The sequence below is a fragment of the Catharus ustulatus genome, chromosome 2 (genome assembly GCF_009819885.2).
Source record: "Catharus ustulatus isolate bCatUst1 chromosome 2, bCatUst1.pri.v2, whole genome shotgun sequence".
Lineage (NCBI taxonomy): Eukaryota > Metazoa > Chordata > Aves > Passeriformes > Turdidae > Catharus > Catharus ustulatus.
The window spans coordinates 98,790,193-98,807,556 of record NC_046222.1 but is presented as its reverse complement, the minus strand read 5'-3'; the positions used below and the strand labels follow the sequence as shown (position 1 = coordinate 98,807,556).

The 17,364-nt window shown below is 41.8% G+C and overlaps 1 long non-coding RNA gene across 2 annotated transcripts; it reads right to left on the bottom strand.

Annotated features, from left to right (window-relative positions):
* Nucleotides 1–6,186: 6,186 nt before the first annotated feature.
* Nucleotides 6,187–16,055, bottom strand: LOC117009686. Of its 2 annotated transcripts, none has more exons than XR_004420515.1 (3): nt 10,105–16,055; nt 8,739–8,892; nt 6,187–8,654 (listed from the first exon to the last, which is right to left on the bottom strand). It is a non-coding gene; the product is annotated as an uncharacterized LOC117009686 (long non-coding RNA). The 2 variants fall into 2 exon arrangements; XR_004420518.1 differs by having other exon boundaries at nt 6,187–8,892; nt 10,105–11,357; nt 12,162–16,055.
* Nucleotides 16,056–17,364: the final 1,309 nt, after the last annotated feature.

The window sequence follows — 17,364 nt, the reverse complement described above, 5'->3', positions numbered from 1 at the left end:
CAAGCACAAGAAAGAACCTTGGAGCAATAATTAGATAATTACAGAAATACCATCCCTTTAAGTACCACTGAACTGCTCCCACAGGGGATTCACAGGAAGACCCTAGTACAAAATGAGTGGAAATACAGCACCAGTGCTGAGAGATTTTGGCCCCAGTTCTACAAACACTGATATAAATTACCTCACACAACAGGAACCCAGGCTGTGCTGTTATATACCTGTGTTCACATAAGAAGTGCACATAGGAAATCCCTATTATTCTTTGCTGGAAAATTCCTGCCCTAGTTACTGTTCTTATGAATGCCTCATTTGCAAAGGAAAAAAAAGGTGCCCTGCTTTACTGGGAAAGGAGGCAGCAGGTTTCAGCAAGGGTAAGAATTTGGGTGGTTAGGGCCACTGGATGACAGGAATACCAGCTCCACTGAGCCCCTTCCTCTTCACAGCAGGTCCAAAGAGAGCTGTGACATCCTGGGGAGGACAAAGCAGAGAAGGGACGAATTCAGAAACAGTTTGAGTCTTGCAGCTCCTTCCTCTGCCTTGGGCTGCAGCCATTGCCACAGAGCAGCTGCTGACCACCAGCAGCAGTGACCAGGCTTCCAAACAGCTCAATTTATTTGCCCAGAATCCAACACATGACTATTCTACAGGATCCTGAGTAGGATAATAGCTTGTCCCTTGTACATCTGCAATATCCAAATAGAAAAGAAAACATTGTTTATTAAGCAGTGCAGCTTCTATAATTGTTGAGATTTGATGAAATCTTCAGGAAGAATGCAAAGACCCAATCACGGAAAGTCAGAGGCACACTTTTCAACATAACTAAACCCCAAAATTATATCACATGTTGCCAGCAGAAGTCAGTTTTTGTCCAGTAATTGGCTTTGTAGTTCTGTTTTTAATATATATTTGACACACATATCTAACACACTGTACATGTAAATTCTTTTTAACATAATCAAGAAATGTGTTTCAGTTAGAATCAGGCAAGCATTTAACTTTGTTTCAAAGGTCATAAGTCCTCATGGTTTTGCCATCCTTACCTCAGTGCATCTTCCATGCCTGTGTACAGGCCTGCATAGCTCCCTGAGTCACACATGTTCCTGGTGCAATGTGTCAGGACTTACAGCAACAAAACAAGGTGTTGTAATGTATACAGCAGTCTCACAGTGACTATTTGTAAAAGAGGGGAAAAAGCTCTGACAGACAAAATATGATCAATGAAGAGAAAAGCAAACATACAGGAATCAGTTGGATGTGTGCCATACAAGGATGTCATTGAATCTGGGACAGGTTTTATATAGATACAACTACTATTCTTAGTGATCTTTAGGTTAATGAAGGCAATTAATTTAGGCTGTAGTTACTGTGCAGAAAATGCTATCTTTTTCACTGCAATAAGTGTAAGAGTAGACATTTCTCCCTATCTCTAAAGAAAAAAGTGCTGGGTTCTGCATGAGTTTAGTGATCATGCATGCTGTAATTCCTGTGACTCCAGAGAAATATTTGTACAGAGCTGCCGTCTTCAGCACAAGCCCCCTGAAAGTGGAGGGCTGCCTGGCACTTCATACCTGGACTGGTGTGCTTGGAGGAAACCAGACCTTTATCAGCATATCCTTTAGGGATGGAAAACCAGGTTTTAGAAGGAGGCCATGACTTGGTGCAGCACTCAAGAACCTTCTAGGGTCTAAGTGTGTGTGTGCACTCCTGTGCTTATTCAGCAGCTGCTTGCAGCCAAGCCTATGTTACAGCAGCTTAAATTACATGGAAGCCTCTTGGAATCCAGCACTTTTCAGATCTTTGTGAAATAGGATCCACAGTGATTAAGAACCTAGAAACATCCTGAATATAACCAGATTCTGGCAATTATATTTCACTTGGACCAAATTTTCTTGGGCACAGAACTGTAGCAAGTGGATTTGAACATGAATATATCCAAGATGCTTCCTTGTTTTGAATTTTCTGAGGACATGTACCCTGTATCTATGCAATTTTCCCTTGAAATAAACCTTCCTAACGAGTGGCAAAGAGATGCTCACCTTCAAACTTGAGGCATGAGGCCACTGCACCCAGAGATGTTCATTAGCTTTGAAAGTCTCTAGGGGGATTGATGCACTGTTGCAGAAAGTGGCACATTATGTGTGACTCATGGCTTTTACAGTAAAGTCCTGCCCCCAGGCTCCCCACCACCACAGGCACAGCATTTGAAGTAATTTAAGAGATCTGTAAAGAAGAAATCCAGCTAAAGGCTGGATTCCCTTCCAGCACATTCAGATGGGCCAAGGGTTGAATACATTTGGCTTTGTCGCACTACGGAATTTCCTGGGAGGAAATCACTGCTCGTGAGCAGCTCAGCCAGGAGGCTTGTTCTCCAGCCTGCTGCTAAGATGCCTTAAAAGACTCACCATTTTATTCTTTTTTTGCTTATTTTTAAAACACTCTAGCTTAAGTACCTTAGAAATATCAACCTGAGCATGTTCATGTTACTGTAGAAATTTTTAAAGAGATAAATGGCTTTCCTCAGAAATATATATACATATAAATCAAGCTCATATAAAAACAAATGATCCTATATTATGTAAATATATCATACATGCATGAGCATTTCCAAAGACACAGTTGCACAGGACAGGCTCTAATATATTGACTGGTCTTACTTTAAGCTGTCATCCTCAGCGTTCACATAGGACCCATAGTTAGGAAGAACTGTTCTTGCAAAGACATCACTGAAAATGTTGACTTGATCTGACAAAAATAACAGTGTATGTATCTAGTGCTTCTCCTCCACTCACCTTTGTGATTTTAAATCAGATTTAAGAGCTGGGTGAATGCTGAAGGGTCAGTCCTGCACCATACAAACAGCAGAAAGGTCTAGAGTTTTGTTGCAGAATGGTGTTGGTTTTGACATAGAGGTTGCTTTAAAACTTGTCCCCCCACAGGCATTTTTCACAGGCACACACACACACACAGACACACTGCCCTCCACAAAATGGTACATCTGCAGGACTCAATTCAGATGTGCAAGAGGTCAATTTTGTGCAATTTATTCAGGGCTATTACATGCAGTCAGGAAGCATCTTTCTTCTCTCCCATACCCACTCTTACTAGCGAGACTGGAAAATGAGTGCTTCCTATGGTAGGAATATTGACAATGCTGCACTTCACTGTCACACCCTGTGTATGAGGGAGAAGGTTATTTTTAAAAGTCTTCTAATTCTTCATTTCTCTAGGACTTTCAGCAGCCATAAGAAATAAATGCAGTGTGATACATTATTTTGGCCCATGAAGTAAATTAATCATAACATGTTGGTGATTTAGAGATTAATTCATATTTTGACATGTGAAAAAATATCCTGTGGCAATGATACAAAAAAAAATCCATCCCCCCCACCCCTCCCAAAACTCATTCAAATCTTAGATATGCAACATTTTATCCAGGGTTTTTTCAGTAAATCTTCATAGTTCCTGGATCATTTTCTGTATTTCAGAATTGCCTTTCTTCTCAAACACACAAATATCCCAGTTTTCCCTGGCATCTCTTAAATAACTGCTACATATCTTTTCCTCCACCCCTCCTCCCTCTTGCCTTTCTTCTGGGTTCTCTTGTCTTTTTATTTTTTTTTCCTTCCCTTTCTTGTTCTCCTGCCTCCAGGACCTCATAGTGACTACTTCATGCCCAATCGCTCCTATTCAGTCCTGTCTCCTTTTCTCTCTCTCCACTGGTAAGGAAAACTTACCAGAATGTGTAATCTCCAAGCACTCTTTTCATTTAAACGTGAAGAAGAGTCATTTGAGACTCTCTCCTAGCAAAGAATTGGTCATTTGTCAGTTAAATAAGTTTCTTATCTTTATGTACTTCCGAATAACTTGAGATTTTATTGTTTAATGTTTTGGTTATAAAAGTAAGCATTTTGCAGGAAACCATAAGTGAAATGGTGTTTTTCTGTCTAACACAAGCCATGATCAAATCTTTGAGTGCTCAACACCCCCCAGCTATTCTTTTGACCACAAATTGCTAGCTAATAACTAGTAACTAGTAAATCAGAGGAAAGTGATGGTTCCCCAAATGGGCAGAAAGGCTGCCCCCAATCTCTGCCCTGCTTAACTTTCAGACACACTTTCCCCAGTGATGCACACCAATTCCCTCCCGCCCCGCTTCCATGCATATTCAATGGACCATATGCTTGATCTCAAATATCTCCGGGCATTATGGATCCTATTCATCAAGAAGTGGCTTCTACACTCATGAGCAATGACAAAAAAAGAAAAAAAAAAAAAAAAGAAAAAAGAAAAAAAAAAAGACAGAAAAGAAGAGACCTTTTCAAAGAGCCTTCAAGAGTTTTCTGAGAAAGAAATCCTAGTACACGGTGACCTGTATGTACCAGGCCATGGTCCACTTTAAACTGAACCCACATATTTCTGCTGAACACACTCACTTTGGCATTAAGAAATTCTCATTGTTTTCCCATAAAAGGAGGCCTGCACAGAGATCTCATGAGAGGTTTAAGCCGAAGTTTATTGACAAACTTAGTGATTCCTTGGAATCCAAAGTGGTTTGTGGGGTGACAAGGCTGTCCCATCACCTATCCCTGGTACATGACAAAAGCAGAGGCAGTTCCAAAGTTGACACACCAACTGCCTTGGGATCTGCCATGCAGCCAGATGCCGTGTTGGGAATTTTTCCCTGACACCATAGCATATGGGCTTTGCATTGCCATTTGAAGAGCATGAGACAGACAGAAACAATCTGGAGGGGGTGGGAAATGGATAGCATGTCAGCCTGGTGCTTGTGTTTGGTCTTTGGTTATAAGGTGATGCTTAAATACCTATTTGGCCTTCAGGCAAAAGCAAATAGTGCTTCAAAGAAAGCCCTGATGTAACTGCATTAGTTGCAATGCACTTAGTATGGGGATTAATTTGAAAGTTTGTTTGCTTTTGCTTGGGTTTTTTTAAAAGCAAATTAAAATATTTTTTTTACCCCTGCATGTTTTCGGAGAAATGCAGGTGCAATTCAGGATTATATTTAAATAGAAATTAGGCTGCTGTGTAACCACACTTATTTCTCAAAGCTGTGGTACTCTATTTGCTGTCTTGTCAGTTCTGGGTAAACCAGTTTCTATAGCCCAGTCACTTACTGCAACCAGTCCTAGCAAGAGCTAAGAGGATTCCAAGTGTGAGTGACTTGCCAGTTCATGGAGTTGTCAGATCCATCCCTTCCTTTTTTCATCGAGGGTTGTCTGACACTGCACCTCTGCTTTGCTTTTTCTAGAGCATGAAGAAAGAACTGTAGAAGCACTGTACAAAAAAAAATCCAGTGGGGCCAGAACTGCCAGTGGGAGATGGTGATGAAGCAGGAGGTCCAGAGGAGGGAAGGACCCCATGCCAATGAAACATGAACCAAAGGAGAAACACCAGAGAGCAGAGGAACATATGCACTGCAGGAAGGGGATGGAGAAGATCAGGAATGTAAACAGCACTGAAGAATATTTGAGAAAAGGACATAAATTTTCCTGAGTAAAGAGTAGTGATGGGGTACACCACTGCTGAAGGGAGTCCCTGAAGGTACCACATATGGGAATTTCCATGTGCCATGTTGACTTTCTTTTATCCTTTCCAAGAGAGCTGGGTCTGATGGCTGTGAAAGTAGCTCAAGTAGTATTTGACTTCACAACCCCTGAGGTGACAATTTCCTTCCATTTTCCCCAACAACTCGCACCTACATGTGGGCACACTGCCCTCTGCCCTCACCCAGTCTCAGTATGTGTGTGGAGCCATCTATGAGCCCCCCACAGTCAGGGAACACTGCTGCAGATGCTCTGAAAACTCTGGAGCTTGGAGAACCATGATCACCACACGTGTATGGCCCCAGCTCACTTGCACAGCAAGTGAGGGTTCTGCCACCCCCCCCATTTCTGAATGAAACAGTGCTGTGTGGAAAGGAAGGATGGAAGATTATGTGCATCAGATGTTCCAACATCATTTGCACAAAATGTATCTCTCTTTTAATTCAGTGCATTCTGCTGAAGACAGTCACAAAAATGGGGCTTCGTCCTCTCTTGATGGACTCATGTACTATTTGCATCTCATATTTGGGTTTTTTCTATATGTAAGTTTATAGTTTTATATATACATATATATATATATATAAACTATATCTGTTTTCTCACTACATAGTTTACTGTTTTTTCACTATCTATAAGTAAGATTTCCCTTGGTGATATTCAAGAGCTGGAAAACAGAAATATGGAGGAAAAGAAATATTTGTGAAGAGACAGAATTTCATTTTTCACCTGCACTGTTTGAACTGCAATATCTGTACTCACAAATCCTGAATAAGTGCTTGACCTTTTCATTGTTTCTTCATTTATTGTTCTCTCAGTTCCGCTTCCACTCTCTGTGTTACTGCATGTACTTAGGTAGTTGCTCTTCAGCCTGTTTCTTCTTGCTTTGTTGAATTCTGACTCTGCAATCAGATGTTTCTGCAAAAGCTCTTACTGCCAAGCAGGATGCTGACACAGATTTGGGTGTATGAATGTCCCATGTCTTCGGTAGGATACTTGACTTTACTTTAAAAAAGAAAAAGCCTTAGGATCATAATACATTCTAATTAAACCATGCACAACTCCTTTGGCAACCACAAGGAAAATAGTACTCTATCTCCACAGCAGTGCTGCATAAAAACAGAGAGCATCTTTTCATACCTGTGTCTTTAATGGCAAGCATCGTGAGACAAATACAATACCATTTAAAAACTGCACTTATACTTTTACCCTGCGAGTGGCTCCTTGTTACGGGGCTTACAATGGATTAGTTTCATCTTTAAAAAGCAGATAGAAAGATAACTCCTTGAGCACACGGTGAGGTGCGTGAGCTTGTTGTGATAAGGACCTGGTATTAGTTGATTGGATCATGGATGTATTTATAGCACACCAAGCATGATGACAACATGGATGCAGGCTGTCAAAGGAAGTCAGTCCCAGAGAAAGATAAATATTTAAGGCCCACATTTTCAGATATATTTGAGCTGAGAGCCTGCCTGTGGGTTTGGATCTGATCTAGCACAGCTAGAGGCAGAGCCTGTCAGGGTGGTTTTGCATGAACTGTGAGCATTTACCCTACCAAGTGACAGGGATCTGGTAACAGGGAGGACACACAATTAATTGGTAATCTGGATTACCTTCACTCCCTCCTCTTTTACTTCCAGGCCAAGTTGTTGCCATCCAGTTCAGCAGTTCAGCCCTAATCCATCCACTACACACAGAAGCTGCTTTCTTGGCTCCTTCTGGGCACCTGCCTACAGGTGCATTGCAGAAGATGTACAAAACTTGTAAGAAAAAAAAATCTGAGAAGAATTTTAATAAATCTATAATTTTCTGAGATGTGTGGAGGAGATAGTAATTTTTCAGTTCTAAAAGATGCTTTTTAATTTTATTGGGCATTGCATTACAAAATTTGCTCATGGGAAACTCTTTAATAAAAAATTCCAGAAAGAAAGAACAAATACAAATTCCTTGCCTGAAACAAAGCATTCTTATGGAAATATCCTTATGATTTTTACCATTTTAACTTAGCATTTTATGAAAACTTTTAACCAAGGTAATATATGAAGCTGCCATTCCAATCTATATTTCTTAACACTGCTAGGAATGGGAAAAATAATTCCAGCTGACTGATCAGAAAGCAGAAGGACTAAGCTTACAAAGAGCTAATGAAATCCATTTTGCAAGGTAACTCTTAACTCATTGTAAATCAGCTCCACTGATTGCATTTGACTTAACCAGAGGAGTTTACATGTTCCACTAAATTAGAAGAAGTCAGATTACCAGGTAAAAATACATATTTTCTTAATATTTGCTGAAGCCTTTTAGAACGTTCTTTTGCTTTAATACTTTTGTTTTGCTTTGTTCCCAGACACAAACTAAAGCAGGAGGTTTGTATTTGGCAGCCTAGGTCCTCGCTGCTCCTCGCCTCTGCTTTGCAGCGTGGTTTTGTCCCACCAGTAGCCAATGAAGTCTGTGTGCTGAACAACTCATGCTGAAGGAGAAGCAGCTGCTCACTGACACCGCACTCCACAGCACACAAATCTTGCACTTCTGCAGAAAGAGAACAAATACTTGCAGAAAATACACATGGAGTTTGATGCTCAAGGGGTATAAGATTAGGTCCAGTGTATTGACTAGGGAAATAGCCTGCAGGCCTTAGGCCAGCGAGGCTGCCTGCCAGTGACTTCATTAGGGCTTTTGCCTATGAAAGGGCTGCCTGTTTGGATCCTGGAAACTTGCATCAATACGTCATTTCGTGTGACTGAAGTAAGCAGAATGTGTCCAAAGCACTGGCCAGTTAGGAACCTCAATCTGCCTCCATTTGCAGGCAATGTCACTCTCAGGAAAACAGGTTTTGATTTGATCCAGAGGCTCTTTTCAATAGGACTTTCATCACTGATTTTAGCTGACAATGGCTCATGCAAAGGGTCTCCATTCTCTCTTATACCTTCCCACAACAGACACCAGCAGCTGATCTCCTCCACAGACTTGAATTCCAGAAACCCAAAAATCTTTGCAAATTTCTTTCATCTTCATGATACACTTCTCCACTCTCCACCCTCACTTCAAGGCAGTGGGGCAACCATGATGCCAATAACTCCCAGAGTTCCTCTGCTGGGAGGGGAAAAAGGAAGGAACAGGGTGTTGGAGCAGATGCAAAAGCTCTGCATTTCTGGCAGTATAAAACTACATACTTACATTGCAAAATCCTATGAAATGCAGCTCCAGCAGTTCAAGGGCAAAAGACAGGGAGAATTCAGCAAACAATCCCCTTCTTGAGCTTCAGTGCTCTCTGATACTATCAGGACAGTAGGAGTGATAGGCTAGATAGACTTCGGTGGACTTGGTAAAACTGCTCTGGGAATTAAAAGATGTTAGTCAAAAGGAAGCAAAAGCAGCAATACCCGAGCCCCCTGAACTAGCATTACACACAGGTACCTACAGCATCCTCACTGATGCAGAACAAAACCAGGAAATGCAAGAATATTGAATTCTTTGCTATATGCTAAAAAACAATTCTTTTTGCAGGTGTATGGCAAATTATCATTCCTACACTGCTTTTTTTTTTTTTTTTTTTCCCAGAGACTCCACTTTTCTCTTTCCAATTTGCTTACTTTCTGAAGTTCACTGAAAATATGCACTTTAGTTGCTTGAAGTAACAGCATAAGAGTCTTCCTTAAAGGAAAAATTGAACGTGATTATGCTACTAATGAAAGTAGTGGAATTACTTCTGGAAACTTCATCTACATCTCACAGCACTTTTGGTCTGATGATTTCTGAGAATTCATCATTTGTGTCATTATAAACATGCTGTAAGTGCCACACACACATAGTTATTACTCTGCTGAATCAATGCTGATTTGATCAGCTCACCTTTGACATCAGCATTTCATAAATTTCTTAAGTAATTTCCTCATGATGACCTCACCAAACATGTTCTAAAGAAGCACTAAGCTATCTGAATGTTTCTCATCCTTTTCCTTGTGCAGCCCTGGCCCTAAAATCATACTCTTTTCTCCCTGCTCTTCCCTCTCCTCCCCATTCCTTTCTACTCTGACCCTGTGCCCTAAAATTCTGAAATTCTGGTTCAGCTACAGTTACCAGCTTCCCTCTTAAAATAGATATTATCCTAGCGAAGGGAAAAAAAAAAATCTATTTTTAGCAGATGGTCCCAATTGCACAAACTTTAGCAGGGTTATTTCTCTCTCCCCCTCTTTTTTTTTTTTTTATCCGACCCCATCCCCACCCCCCCGCTCCCCCCCAGTTCCTGGGTTGCGCTCCCTTCAATCTTGTCAGCTGTAAAATGGGTCTCTTTTTAACCTATAATGGATCAGCGAGATTAAAGGTGAAGTCATGAATTAGTAGCAGTGACAGCCCAGCACGATGGCCCCGGCAGCAGGGGGTCCCTCTTTGTGCTCGTCCACTCTGACCCCCCGTGCCACTCTCCGCCTGTGGGAACCGGACAAGAAGAATGTCGGGGTGGGGCCGCCAGCCCCGGCCGGCCCGGCCAGCGCCCCCCAGCACATTCTTTCCCTGGAAATATTCTGACATCACCCCGCCGTACCTCCTCGCCGGCTCCTTCGTTAACTCCTTTATGCCTTGCCGCCGGCAGACAATGGCTCCTGCTGCAGGGAGGAGGAGGAGGAGGGGAGGGGACGCATCTTTCCCAGGACAACTTTTTCATGAGCTGCGGACCTAAGGCGAGCGCGGATTTTAAGACTGGGAGTTGGGTGGATTTCTGTGCGGTTTGAGGTGCCACTCTCCGGGACAAAAAAAACCCAAAAAAAACCAAAGTGAAATGCATCGGTGATGCAGGAAGATTTCTTAGGAGTTTAAAACCTGAATTCCTAGAACCCTAACACAGCTTATTCAGTGGCTACATTTTGCCTTGGGGAGCACGTCAAAACTGCTTGTTAGAACCTTTGCAGAAGTATGATGCATTTCCAATCTCCTCCATGAAAAAGTGTGGTAGGGCGATATTGCTTCCTCAAGCTTCCTCTTGAGAATTCCTCTTTTGGGGAGAATTCGTCTCCCACTGAGAGCAGTGGAACAGCAACAGAGCTACACTTTTCTGCAAATGTGAAACAGGTTGGTCTTCCTGTTCACATCCTCTGGGATATTTACTGAAATGTAAATTTAGTATTGGCTTCAGCCTGTCTTCTAGGATAAGTAGCTAGACTTTTCATAGTCCTTCCCAATGAATGCACTAATTAATTAATTGTAACAGGATTCATTATCCTGACTGATTTACCCTCTTAGTGAAGAAAATTCACACTTCTGAACTTCTCTAACACTTCTAAAGCTCTCCTATTACACCTGCACCAGTGCTATCCCATCTCATATCACTTCTCTGAGGGATATAACTTGTGCAGGTCTCATCCTGAAAGCATGGTTCCAGAAAACTTACAGAGGATCTTCCCAACACCATGACAGGATAATTAAAAACCATTTCAGTGGGTGCGCAATTTCAATTTCATTCTTGTGATATTATAAAGTCTGGTAAGAATTCACTATCTCTGTGCCTTGAAGTTCTCCTCAAGTGGATCATAGACACACCCCAACACAGTCAGGTGGATTTAGGCTTCTGAAACAGCATAAAGGCATTTCAAGATGTCTAAATTCATAATTGTAATTCCTACTTGGAGGCTGTCTAGCTCCATGAAAACATTAGTGTTTTCAGGATTCTTCCATTTTACTCTGAAAGATGCCAGACCACTTGTTTTTCTGTTCCAAGTGGAGTGGTCAGGAAAACAACCCCTCCTTTAACTTACTTTGCAGATATTCCTGGGATTCACATGAGGAAATTATTGATCCAGTCTAGAAGAAAAGGGTAAGGGAAGAAAAAAAAGCATTGCAGCCAGATCTCTTTTCTTACAGGACCTCATTTTGCCTTTTCTGTGGCTCACCAGACAAAGAACCTGTTCAAGATGCAGGGATATTTCCTGAAAAACTAGCACAAATAAATGAATGAATGGACAGAGCAGCCACCATGAGCATCTTCATCTCTTGAGCAACATGTACTCACACAACCTGCAGGTTGGAAAGCTCACCCCAGCTTGACATCACCCTGTTCAGCCCCAGCCAGCCCACACCACAGGACTGTGCAGGAAGTTACTGCCAAGGGAAAGGAACAGCTCTGAGGCTCCAGGAGCAGCAGTCCTGTCTCCAGCCCTGAGCAGCAGCGGGCACCGGCTGGGAGCAGCCAGTGGAGTGTGCAGATGGCACAGCCTCAAACAGGTTTCTGACTGGATGAGCTGACAGCATTTCCACATCAGTTCATGTCAGCTGTGTAGTATCCAGTTACACTTTCTGCAGGTCTGCTGGACCTATTTCCCAGAACAGGCTCATCCCTGCCTGGCATCTACAAGGCTGCAATCCATAACGCTACATTTTGAGGACAAAGAGGGGAACACACTGGAGTTGTACCTAACTGGTGAGGGGAGGCTGCAGGATGCACATTGCAAAGTGTCTCTTGGCAACAGGCAGGGGGAGGCCTGGACCAAATGGAACAGCTCACAAGCTACCAGCTACAGCCCCTTCCAGATAACACCCTCCAAGCCCAGGGAAGAGTTTAGATTACAACCAGCAAAGGTCTTAGCAAGCTGAGCAAGTTGTGCCTACCTGATGTGCCAGACCAGGATCCCTATAATATGTAGCATCAGTGTCTGTCCAGTATCCACAATGCTCTTCTATTTCCTTAGGAAATTGCAGATTTAGGTGCAATTTTTTCTCTGCCTGAGAGAAATCAAACTCGTATCTCACTGAAGAAGTGCCCAATCTCTATACAGTTGCATGTGCTCAGAGGGAAAGGTTGGGACAAGGCTGATTTTACCTCTCAGATCTTTCTTTCCAACGTAAGAAAATTCCAAGTATCTGCACTCAGTCCTTAGGCTACAGGGTCATGTTCCTTCTCTTTGGCATGCCACTGAAAGCAAATGACTGGATGTTCTGTGGCAATGCTCCAGCAAGCAAGCTCCTAGCCAGGCAGCAAGCACACTCTGGGAATAGGAGAAAACATCCTTCCACAAAGGGGTGGGACTAGAGCCTCATAAACCTCAGGCAAATGCACTGGGCAGTGGGTGTCTGTAAAGGATTGTATAAAGCACTGGCCATGTCCTACATTTAAAATTGTGTGTATTTATTTTTTTTTAGAATAAATGTTTTAGCCTTTGGTGACAAGGGGGCTGAGCAAAGGATTTTGCACAGGCAGGCAGGGCTGACTCCAGGGTAGTCAGGGGAAGGTGCCTTGAGGAGCACTTCACTTTGACCCTCCCTCTCACCTTGCTGGTTATGGCACGTAGTGTGGGCTGTTTAGGGGTTTGTGTGGATGTAGAGGCAAGGCATAAGGCTCAGGACTCCACTGTGAGGAGGAGTGGCAGATGGAAAGGAGTTTCTTCCCTTAAAGACTTCAAAGAGCTTTCCTGGAATTTGTTCCTTGCCTCACCCAAACAGATGGAGCAAGAACAGCATTAAACTTATGGAGCGGTAGTGTGGTCATATATCATGATCTCATGAAGTATAGTGTATTTCTTTTTAAACTTTGGGCTTTTGTGTTCTCTCCATGTTAAGGAAAAGAGAAAATATACATCCTCAGGGTCTGGAGAATAGCTTGAAAAGTCACCTTTCCAATATTAACATCAGATAGCAAACAATTAATAAGTCAATGTTGAAACGTACTTCCAAGTATTGTTGTTTAAAAATCATTATAAAGTATTAATTCTGGTTTTGTTCATTTTGAGATTTTAGACCCCATTTCAGGTTTTGTGGCTTTTGACTACTGTCTGTTGAATAATGGAGCTTGAGCATCCTCTGACTTCACCACAGCCAGGAACATTTCATAAGTCTCCCCATTTGGAGCTGGGGGAGACACCTTTCAGGGCTGGGGAAGGCTGGAGCAGGAGAGGAAGTCTTCAGCCAGGAGCTATGGAGAGTGATTAAGAAGGAAATCTCCTCCCAGAGTCATGGAGGCATCAGACACCAGTGTATTTTCCCTGAACAGTTGTCCCCTGTACCATCTGATCCCATAGCCGGCCCAAGAGCTCTGTTCTTTCCTCCACAACTCAAACCCAAAACCAAGACCCAAGCAGTCCTGAGAACAACTTGATTCTCCTTGGTGGCTCATTAGCAACTGAAGAGGAAACCTAGTGGGAAGCAATCCAGTCCTAAACGACAGTAATCTCCAACTCCATTTCTATGTGAATTTCCTGGAGGGCTGCAGCTCCCTACTGACTCTCCCTATTCCACAAGAGTGCATTGGTTGGGAATAGCACAGAGAATTGGTTCCTTGTTGTGTCTCCTGCTTGCAGCCTCCTTGCAGCCTGGAATCCACAGTGGGGTTCCCTGCCTGTGCAAAGCAGCTTCCTGCATCTCTGCTCTTCTCTCACTGGACATCCTGTCTGAGCAAACTAAAAACACTGTCTTGCTTTTTTGCTCGGGCCTGGGCAATTTACAACAACTAGTGAACATTGAGGACACTAGTTTGGCTGAGCACTGCCTGCAAATAAGAATATAATCTTACAATCTCTTGTGTCATCTTCTCTGCTCCTGGATGTGCAGCCCAGCAGCAGTTCCTGCTCTGAGCTCTCTCCAGGGTTACTCCTGCCACCTGCCTTCTCCTGCCAGTGTGGGGGAGAGCTGTGCTGCCTGCTGGAGGGCATCAGCAGGGCCAGGGCTCGCTCATGTGCCCTGCAGGCTGTCCCTGCTCCTGTTGCACAAGGAGGTGTGCACATGTACACGTTTCAGTGCACACACTTGTTCCTCTGTGTGTGTGCCAGCAGAGCCTGGGATGCTGCTGCTCTCTCTGTGCAGAGTGGGTCAGGATAGCAGAGCATTATTTAGTCCTATATTCACCCATTAAACCGGGAACGTGGCCATGGTCATGGAAGGGAGAGAGGTGTTGGCTGTGCTGGACATGGGGCTAACACAGACTATGACAACCTTCATTTTTTGCCATTTCCTGTTCCCTGGACGAAGAGGGAAAGTAAAACCAATCCACTGAACCACTGTGGGGTGTATCTTGCCTTATAGCAAAGCCATGGTTTAATAGCAGCTTTTTATTGAGTCACGCAGGTAGTTTCTTTCTGGAGGAAGGATGGGATTAAAAGCAGATTAAAATCATCAATGCTTCTCCAGTATGGCACTATCAATACAGTCCTTGATCTTCAGGAACAATCTAGCTCTGAAAAAAAAAATATTTGCCAAAAATACAGAAAGCCAAAATTTTAATTATTATGTCTCTGCCTGTTTCTCATACTGCTCACTTAGAAAACAAAACAATGAAACGTTTCATTACCCCTTAGTAGCTGCTGAGAAAATTTTGGAGTTACATTGAAACATCACGCTTTCAGAGGACTTCAACTTCTATCAAATACTTCTAAAGACAACCAAAAATGTCTCCATTAGAAATGCAAAAACATTTTGTGACCAATACTCTCCTAGGAAGGTTTATTATAATTGTAAAGTCAATTCCAGCTAATTTTGTTGGTGTTTTTTTCTTTTTTGTTATTTTTTTCCAGATACCTACTAAACTGTATTGTGAGAAAAGTATAAAGAATTTTTTTCCATTAGATTTTTATTTTAATCATCTAAAAATCATTCTTATGGAAATGAGAAAGACAAAAAGATTCCCCAGGGACTGAGAAACTTCACTGATTTGCATCATTAACACTGAAAAGAACTTGCCTGGAAATGGCCCCTTCGCATTTTCTTTTATTTACATTTCCAGACAAATACAAAATTAATTTCAACAAGAAGGTTTCTTGTAGATTCATATCCCATTTTGATTAGTCTAGCCATTAAAACATGAATATAGCTTGCTGTGCTTTGATGGACTGATTTAGTCTTTGTTATACTGGAATTTTAAATGTTTTTTGGGGTTTTTTTAAAAGTTTTTACTTCATTTATAAAGGGTTTTCAACATGGGGACTCTGAGTGATCATTGACTGTATTAACATTCATAATTAACACCAGTAATTATTAAGATGCTTTTGGAACAATTACCATTTGTGTCATGGAATGAGAGAAAAGTGACATTCATTTAACAAAATTCTGTGGTTTCTGTTTAACGAGTCTGTCCAAGCATAAGCAAAAATGAAAAAAAAACCCACCAAAAAACAAAACAGAGCACACTAAATATATATTTAAATGCAGATAAATTTCTATGACAAAGTAGTTCTTTTAAGGCTCGAATCTAAATTTTAAACAGTTTGCCTTCTTTGTGTCTTCTAAAGAGTTTTACGTAACAAACTTTCAGTGTCATCACTAATAGCAGTTCATGCCAAGGATTACTTTCTTAAAACTGCTACTCAAGCCCGGTGATTTGCAGTACACTTCTTATTACAGGATACATTATGCAGAAACCCTCTGCTATGTGATGGGACATGGCAACCCTGCTGTGAGAATGCCTATCAGCGCTTCTTTTAAGGCCCTTTCTCAATTGTCAGCAAAGTATTTTTTAAGGTTAAAAGGTGTAAAATTATTCTGAAATGCTTTTCTGACCTGTCGCCTATCACTGCAAAAAGCTATAGTTCATTTTTTTTCTAAAATTGTATTTTTAAAATGTGATATTATAAGAATAAAGCTAGTAAGAAAAATATAGTTTTCTATGCTTTTCATTATATTTTTCATAATTTTTTTAGTACTGATACACATCAAGATTGTGAGTCCCTTTTTATTTCTGATTTTCTTCATTATGATTCCTGCTTTCCTGTGAGTCAGTTATGATGTGCAATTAATGAGAAACCAGCAATTACAACAAAAATATTTTAATTTATATTTTGGTGGATTTTCAAATGAATTCCTGAATCATATTCTCTAGTGTAAAAGTCAAATGCAGCAGGGTCATGAAGCATAATCTCATTTTACTGGTATATAAAGCTCACAAGATCTGTCATTCTTCAAGTACTACCTGTACTTTGATTGAAACAACAGTGAATATCAGCAGGAAAAATAGAAGAAGGCTCCTATTCTTCAGACTGGTGCTGGCTTTTATGGCTTTGCAAGCTGCTTAACTCTAGATTTCCCAGGCTACATGCACGATTCAAGGTCAATGATCCTATAGTTTTAAATCCTGTGCACAAGAGGTTACCATCTCCCATTGTCTGTAGCTTAAGATTTCCAATGGCAGCTAACTATTTATGTGCTGGTGAAATGCTGGAAGGTATCTGAAATCACTTTTCACTGTGTTTCATGGACTGCTCTATAGCACAATCTTATCAGACGACACTGGAGAGCTCAGCCTTGCTGTAAAGAAGCGTCAGGCATGAAGGGCCTGATTTTCCCATCTGATATGTGATACATGCACACAACAATGTGAGTTGCAGCCAGAACCAAGAAGAGAAGTACAAATAGGTGGTGCAGCTGAAAACAGATGCTGTACTGGGTTTATTCATTGAGTTTTGTGGCCTGTAGCAGAACACCAAGGTGATCACACCCAATAATTCTTATAGCATAGCTACAAGAATTGACAAAAGCAATAAGAAGGCATTGACATTGTGCACTCAGGTACCTGGGAGGTTTGTATCAGTCCTTTCCAAGATGGACTCATCCACTTCTTTTGACACCCACCTAAGCAGTCTGAGCCTCCAGAAAGGTTTTCTTCCTGTATCCTTCAATGCTGTTATTGGTGAGGTGTGTGCAAGTCGAGCAACTGCTGTGTACTGTGCTGGCATTACCAAAAGGCAGACTGCACATTCTGCTTCACAATGATTTTATCACATCTTCTTTATTAATTGACTATATCTCATCAGCATGAAGTCTCATCTTAGCCTGCTTGCTAGTACCTTGATAACCAAACAGGAGAAGGCAGCCATTCATACACACATTG